Source organism: Papaver somniferum, chromosome 8 (assembly GCF_003573695.1).
Source record: "Papaver somniferum cultivar HN1 chromosome 8, ASM357369v1, whole genome shotgun sequence".
NCBI classification, from domain to species: Eukaryota; Viridiplantae; Streptophyta; class Magnoliopsida; order Ranunculales; family Papaveraceae; genus Papaver; species Papaver somniferum.
Genome location: NC_039365.1, coordinates 96,460,344 through 96,468,861, shown reverse-complemented (window position 1 = coordinate 96,468,861; position 8,518 = coordinate 96,460,344).

The window sequence follows — 8,518 nt, the reverse complement described above, 5'->3', positions numbered from 1 at the left end:
TGCAAATCCAATTAATCACCTATAATTTGCAGATGATCTTATTGTATTCCTAGATGATGATGTGCAGCAAATTAGAAACTTGAAGAATGTTTTACTGGCTTTTCAATTGGTGTCTGGTGTTAGAGCACTGCTCGGTCGAACTCGCATGCGTTGCTATCTCAAGCATGTTTGTCAATGTTAGTGATCAAAACTATAAGTCTTGATTTATAGCCTATTTATAGATGTCTTGGACTAGGACATAAATAGTGTAGTTGAGCTTAGATTTCACAGAGTTCATCAATTGAAGACGAAGAACTACTAAGGGGAGCTTTTGGAACTTCGTCGACAAAAGGTATGTGGAGACTTGAACTCATCTTATCACTTGGAAAGTCTATTTCTACTATCTCCTGTATTGAGACATAAGTCGTGTTAAGATATAGTTTTCTCTATATACACATTTGAGACTTCGAGCTGAGTATATCTCGCTTACATATTTCTCGAAATATGTGCTGGTAAGCTTTCGCTTCGTCCAAGTTCATCTTATATCATGAGAAAATTGTTGAGTAACATCTTACATGGTTTGTGTGATACAATCATTTGGTGTAAGACTTGGAATGTTTCGATAATGATTATTTCAATATCTTGAAAATTGCTTTGATGCTAATAGTGTGTGAAAACGGCTATTGTCATTATAGAAAAATGTTTAAATGATTGAAATAAAGAGTTGAGAATGTAACCATGTTTGGATATAAGCATATATAGTGTGTTCGCACATTAGTGTATAAATCCACAAACCGGGAACCAAGTGTATGCATATGTGTGCATACCAAATTGGTGAAGGAGACAAGATAAGTATGCATACCCGTACGCATACTGGCAGAAGTTTTCGAACCGAAAATATTTGTTGAGTTTGGGAATTACAAACTCCTAAACTAGTCACCTTAAGTATGCGTACCCGTACGCATACTGGCGGAAGTTTTCGAACCAAAAATTTCCGTTGAGTTTGGAAACTTAACAAATTCAAATCCGGTTGCTTAAGTACGCATACCCTAACACATAATTAAGCTGGTTACTTTGTCAAATCGGTCATTTCATGAAGTTAAACATTTAAATCATAAGGAATGCAATCTTTGCAAACCATGATTGATTCAAGTGAGTCAAACCGATTTGATTTCAATTGTGTTTTCCATAACAATTGAACAACTTTTTAACTAGTTTCATTTGAGTCATTTGAACTAGTTATGGTTGATATGAATAAGGTTGATATGAGAGTAATCATATGGCTGACCTTGGTTAACTATTTGTGAACCAACATAGTGTACACGTTTATGTACGGTTACATAAACCTAAATGAGGGTACATTTCATTTGTGTGTAACAAGCTAAGTTCGTTCTAACGGTTGAAAGATATTAGTTTGGTTGAATCAGGTTTTTCATCTAACGGTGATTATTGAATGCTTTGTTACCAAGGTAACTTGGATTGCAAACCCTGATTTGAAAACTATATAAAAGAGAACTCTAGCAACTGGGAAACCTAATCCCCACACCTCCTGTGTTAACTAGAGTCGATTCTCCTTTAACCTCAGGTTTCTTTTCGAGACCCTGTAGGTTAATGACTTGAAGACTTCATTGGGATTGTGAAGCCATACCCAACTATTATTTTTGTAGTTGTGTGATCTTATTTGTTGTTTCTATCGTGTTGAGTACAATTGAAATAATTGGCTCGAGATTTTATATCTCCGATAGGCAAGATAGAAAAGTAATCACAAACACCTTCGTCTTATCGCTTGTGATCCACAATAACTTGTTTCGCTAGTCGATTAAGTTTATTGTGAGGTAATTGATAATACTAGGCTGTTCTTCGGGAATATAAGTCCGGTTTATCAATTGGTTCTTGTTCACCTTGATTTATCAAAAGACGGAACAAAAAATTTTGGGTATTTTTGTGGGAGACAGATTTATTCAATCCTGTAGACTTTTCTGTATGAAACAGATTTGTCTATCAAGTCTTCGACTTTGGGTCGTAGCAATTCTTGGTTGTGGGTGAGATCAACTAAGGGATTCAAAGTGCGTAGTATCCTGCTAGGATCAGAGACGTAAGGAGCGCAACTGTACCTTGAATCAGTGTGAGATTGATTAGGGTTCAACTACAGTCCAGTCCGAAGTTAATTGGTAGTAGTCTAGTGTCTGTAGCGGCTTAATACAGTATGGTGTTCAATCTGGACTAGGTCCCGGGGTTTCTCTGCATTTGCGGTTTCCTCGTTAACAAAATTCTGGTGTCTGTGTTATTTCTTTTCCGCATTATATTTTGTTATATAATTAAAATATCACAGGTTGTGCGTTAAGATCAATCAATTAGAATATTCAACCTTGGGTTGTTGATTTACATTGATTGACACTTGAAAATTGGTCTTTGGTACCGTTCAAGTACTTCCTCTTATGTTCAATCGGGCTCGCAGATTTCTATTTGCCGATTGCGGATTGAATTAAGAGTTAGAGATATTAAACTCTTTGATATATTTTATTCTAGATTGAGTCTGTCTGTCTAGTTGATTATCTATAAAGTGTATTGGAGTAAGTCCTCTCAGATTTCCAAACGAATTGTTGGGTGTGGTTGTTAGACCCCCGCATTTTCATCTGGGTCAAAAGTCAACTTCAAGAAGAGTGTTGTTGCAGCTGTTGGTAATACAATCAATGCAGTTGAGCGTGCCATTAGTTTTGGGTGTCATCTAACCTTTTTTTCAAAAAAATATTTTGTCATTCCATTAGGGAGTAAATTTTAAAGTTGTGGGCGTCTGGGGTGTCATTTTATAAAGATTTCAAAAAAGGTTTAGCTCTTGGCTGAGAAGATATTTATCAAAATGTGGAAGACTAATGCTTATCAAGCATGTACTCACAAGTTTGCCAATATACTATCTCTCTGTTTCAATTGCCTATTTCAGTTGACAAGCAAATAGAGAAAATAATGAGGCATTTTCTCTGGGGGTTCATCCAATCAAAAACCAAAGAAGAGCTGGGTTGGATGGAGCAACGTTTGCTTTCCAAAGGAAAGAGGAGGAGTAGGTATAAAAAAGTTGAGATTGATGAACATATCACTTCATACCAAATGCATGTGGAGATATATGAAGAAGCAAAAAGCTTTATAAATGAAAATTATCAGGCAGAATTTTGGTGGTAATGAGAAAGCTTTCTTTTAAATGAGACTAATAACTCAACTGGTAAAAGCTTATGGTCTGGAATATTATAAAATGTAGACCTATAGTGCAACAAAATACTATCATTCATATAAGAAGTGGTAATAAAAGTTCGTTACGGAAGGATAGTGGGGTGAATGATCACACTCTTTAATGTCTCTTTTCCCTGACCTTTACAAACTGCAAAAAAAAAAAAAAAAAAAAAAAGATTCAACAATTCAAGATTGTGCTACCACTGATGGAGGTTGGAATTTGGATTTTTGTAGGAGTTTGAATGATGATGAAGTGGATGAAATTCTCAACTGTTGCCATTACTTCCTAACATTGTTCCTGGAAGTGGTGATGATCATTGCGTTTGGCAACCTGGTGATCAATTTTATGTTGCAGGTTATTATAAAGCTCTTGAAGATGATGGTCTGATGTCATTCCCACGTAAAAGTCCATGGAATCCCAAAATTCCACAAAAGGTGATATTCTTTGCCTGAACTTTATGTTATAATGCTGCACCTACAATGAACTCCGACATAAATTATTTTGCTGTGAATGGATGTTTCATTTGTAAGAAATATTCAGAATCTAATCACCATACCTTCCTTCATTGTCAAACTACTAGAAGTATATGGAACTACTTTCTGCATGGGTATCACATTTAATGGGTACTTCATGAGACAATGAAGAAGACTCTATGGAAAATGAAATAGGAAAAAAAGGTAAAAATCAGTCTCTTAGAACAAATATATGAGATCTGATTCCATTCGCCATTTGGTGGGCAGTTTGTATGGAGAGAAAATACAGGGTTTTAAATGGCAAATATAGCAACTTAGATTGTATCATTGATAATGTTAAGATTCTCATGTATAATTGGTGTGTGAGTTCTTTTTTTTTTTTTGAGGGAATTACTCTTAACATGATTTTGAGTAATTGGAATGTTGTAATGAGTCCTTTGTAACGTGCAGTACTCCACTATGATTGAGTTACCATCTTTGTTTTTTCTGCGGCTGAACATCTTAGTGATCGGGTTGTTTTCTCACCATATCGACCTTTTCTGAGTCTTTTACTTGTAAAATAAGTTTTGATCCTTGTCATTTTTTTCCCATAAGCAACCCTTGATCACTAATCCTTCTTTCCTGGTTCATCCATTTTACAAACATAAAAATTGACGTTTAATCCCATATTAGTTGGGCTTTAGACACTGTAGTCCTGTCCCCTCAAGCCTAGTACTAGGAGGTCCAAATTTACCAAACCCTCAACGAGTTAATACTTTTTCTAACGATTTAATCCAAATCGATATTTTTCAATACCGAAAATACCTATCGCCTGTGATATTATCGAATTTCAGTTTCTATTTCTTCATTTCCATGTCTGAAAATGCTCTCCCATGAAGAACAAAATCCTAAACCTAATCTCTTTTCAATGAAAGTTCAATCTCCATAAATCTGAGAATCAAAAAATAATTCATTCAATTTGATTCAACTTGAAAACCAAAACTCTTTCTTTTTGAAGATTAACTCAATCCAGAAGAAACCTTGATGAGATTCAATTTCAACATCGAGGAATTCATCGTTGAAAGCGATTGGAAAGACAAGTGTAATATGTTCTTATAATTTAATTTGATTGCAACTGTTAATTTATCTGTTTAGGAATCGATTTCAGATTTATTTATGTTTGCGATTTCAAAAGCCTAATTATTTCAGTTTCAATTTTAGTTTCTCATTCGATTCATGGATTTAGATATATGTCATTGCATGGGAAAATATGGTTTATGTTGGGTACAAACAGTCACTTCTGGTGTAGTAGGTGGAATCAATCATATCCTCTTAATCTTCTTCCGTTGTTTCTAAAATTTTCCCTTCTAAATCATCAGCATCAACACAAAGACGACCAGGTTTCATCTCCGTCTCTACTGATTTCCAGACATCAAATGGATTAATCAAGGTAATCAACTAATGTAATCAATTTCTCAAAAACTTTTTGCTTATAGGGTTTATATATATATATATATATATATATATATATATTTTGATATTGACCTTTGTTTTATTTTTTCTTTCATTCACGGTGGTTGTGTTCATCTCTTCCAACTGAAATTTAGAGATACGAAGAACTTAAAAAGCACTGTTGCTGGCTAGCTGGTTGACAAAATGTCTCTATTGTGATAGGAATGTCTCATCGCTAATGTCAGAAATCAAAAATTCATTATCGACCCACAGGTAACCTTTTGTATGACCTATATGATTCAACTTAAATCTACATTTTGTTATTTTCTTGGTTCATTGACATTGGTTATGTTAGTTTTGTTTTATGCTCAAGATGTTTCGCTTTTGTATGCCCACCAATATTAGATGTTGTCGCAAATAACTATTAGAAAGTCTCATTTTATGCATATATTTGTATCATTTCATGCCAATAGTATAACAAGATACTATCCCGATTTCCAAGCCTTGTTCTAGAACTAAGAATTTACAGCATTTCTGTACCAAAACAATCTCCGTGGAGCAGCAGAAGGAGGTATTCCACCGTTGTTAGAGCATCATCATGTGGTTCTTTATCTTCGCCACTTGGTCCTCTTGAATTGGAATCACTAGTTGGGAAATTATGGATACTCTTTAGTGCTGTCTGTTGAAAATTCCATGACCCGATTTTTAACATAAAATGAAAGGAGGTTGATGTGTGTGCAAGTATAACGATGACATCAAGAGTAACAAAATTAGTGGAAGACACGTTGAGTTAAAGGTAAAATGAATCTTACTTCTCTGCTAAATTAATACTTTTGAGAGTTATTATCGCACTTGTTGGTTCTTTATAGCTTGCTTTAATTTTGTGGTGTCTCAAGATGATATCACAATCAATACTACTGATGGGAAAATTGGTGCACAACGTGCTGTTCTTAAAGCACAGTCACTTGTATTATTGGTTCACCGGATAAAAATTTTGTGGGTGCAAGTTCACTCTGTATGTGGAACATACTAAATTGAAATGCCACGTATATTATTTCGTTGTTTTACTAGTTTGGGAACTGTAGAATTTAACTTGTGGGTACTGCTTTGCTTATTAATTAAGTAGAAAACTATATACGTGAATTATAGATTCAGTGCATTTAATAGCTAGTGTTTTGAAGTGCTCGTGATTATGGTTGTGCCAATAATATAATAAGGTGTCTTTGAATCAAATTAGCTTCCTTAGTTTGTTGTACTTGTGTGAGTTGCGTAAAATGTTGTTGTTTTTCCTTCGTCGTTATACGCTTTCTTTATTCTTATTTGGTTTGTCATTTTATTGCATCGTTTTTCTCTTTTGATGTCTTCTTTTTGGTACAATCTAGTAACATTCTCGGATAGTTCTTAATAAAAGAGGGGATTAATTAGTGAGATACCTTTTGGAAATGACCATATGATTATATAATGCTAGTTTTCTTGCAGTCAGAATGTAGTGGATTTGAGGATTTTCTATTGTACTTCACATATCTAGATATCCACTATCATCATCGTATAAGTTGCATGATACGATCATTTATCCGGTTTTCTAAACTTGAAGATACGATCATTTGGGTGTACATGGTTGTACACATGTTGTTTGTTAATGTGTACACAATTGTACACCTATTGATTTTAATGTGCACGTAGGTGTACACATGTTGATCGTTGAATAATTTAACGTCTCGTTGTAAAGATATCTATAAAACAATCATGTACCTAAGCTTTGTATGTGTTAACAAAAAAATAAAGGGCCACTTGAATTGGTTTAGCAAATCATGTATAGTTAGATGAGTGCTCAGATGTTATTGAAGAGTCACTGACTGTTGGTTATGACAAAATAACATGTGCACATATTTGTACACCTGTAAAATAAGTGTACTTTGTTGTACACATGTGACAGAAATTACATGCGTACATAATAGCCCACTTTAAGACTCTTAATCAAAGTTTAGTAAACAATCTTAACCAAAGGAAATTAACTGCTATATTGGGTAAGTAGTAGTACCATGATATTTGTTTTAAGATATAACTATATAATGGTGAAGGCTCCATTAGTAAAAGAGAAAAAGGTTTGAAGAGAATGAAACGGTCTCTTAAATTGGTTGTAATGCCTTCTTTATGCATTTATGTACTATGTAGTATTGTCAATTGGTTTCAAATCTTTCAAGGGTCCTCTCAGTGAGAACTGTCGGGTTCAAGTAGTATCTTTAAATCCTATAAAAGGTTCTGTTTCAGTACCCGGTAGTGAGTACACAGGAAAATATTTCTATTATGCAATCAACATTTTTTTTTTAGTTTTAATAAGTTGGGCTGTCTAGATTTCAGACGAGCTAAACCTAGATGTTACTTATCACTTCGCTTCACTTCGGTCTCTCTTCTCCCCTTGTTAAAAATCGACTCTGCAATTGCTTTAGTCTTTAGAGATGAAACGGGAAAAGCTAGAGAAATCATGTTAGAGATTTATTCTTCTTCTATCAATTCAAAAACATAGTAGTACTTAAAGTGTTCTTTCATTTAATGTGCACATAGTTGTACACATTTTGGTTGTTAATTGTACATGGTTGTACACCTGTTGATCATCAATGTGTACATAATTATACACCTACTAATTACGTAGGAAAGGCATCAGATTCCGTTTTTTTTTATTTTATTTTGGTGAAGCGATGTGCCGACAACCTCCTACCCAAGAATTGATTTGCTAGGAATTTACATGGAAATGAATGGAGGCTTTACCACATCTTTTGGAGGTAAACTCTGTTTTACTTGTTTGTATTATTAAATTCTTAGCTGAATATGGTGTCATTTCACATTGGGCTTTTCTGAAAGTGGGGTCCATGTAATGATGTTTGTTTTAAATTGTCTTTCTGTTCGGTTGAATCATTTAGGACTGAAACCATATGTTGTAACAGTCGGTGTTCTTTTTAAACTTTTTTAAAGAAATTGAAAAAAAGCTGCAGGCATTGCTCAAGATTTTAATTTGGGTAACAATTATTGCAACTAGGGATTGGTAAAAAGAAAGATGCAGGCATTACTCAAGATTTGCAACGTGCGACATGGAAAATCATTAATTTAGGTGAGTTTATCTTCTTTTTTTTCTTTTTTTTTATTCGTAACTTGGGTGTACGAAGTTGTGCACATGTGAGAAAATGACACATAGCTGGTTATGGAGATTCCTGATAGTGATCTCGCTCATATTGTTTTGTTGTTTCCTTGCTGGTGAGAGTAACCTAGGTCACATAGTTATACATGTGTTGATTCTTAATGTGTACTTATACACATGTTAATTGTTATTGTATACATGGTTATACGTTGATTGTTAATGTGTTACATAGTTGTACGCCTGTTGATTCTTAATGTGTATATATAGTTGTAC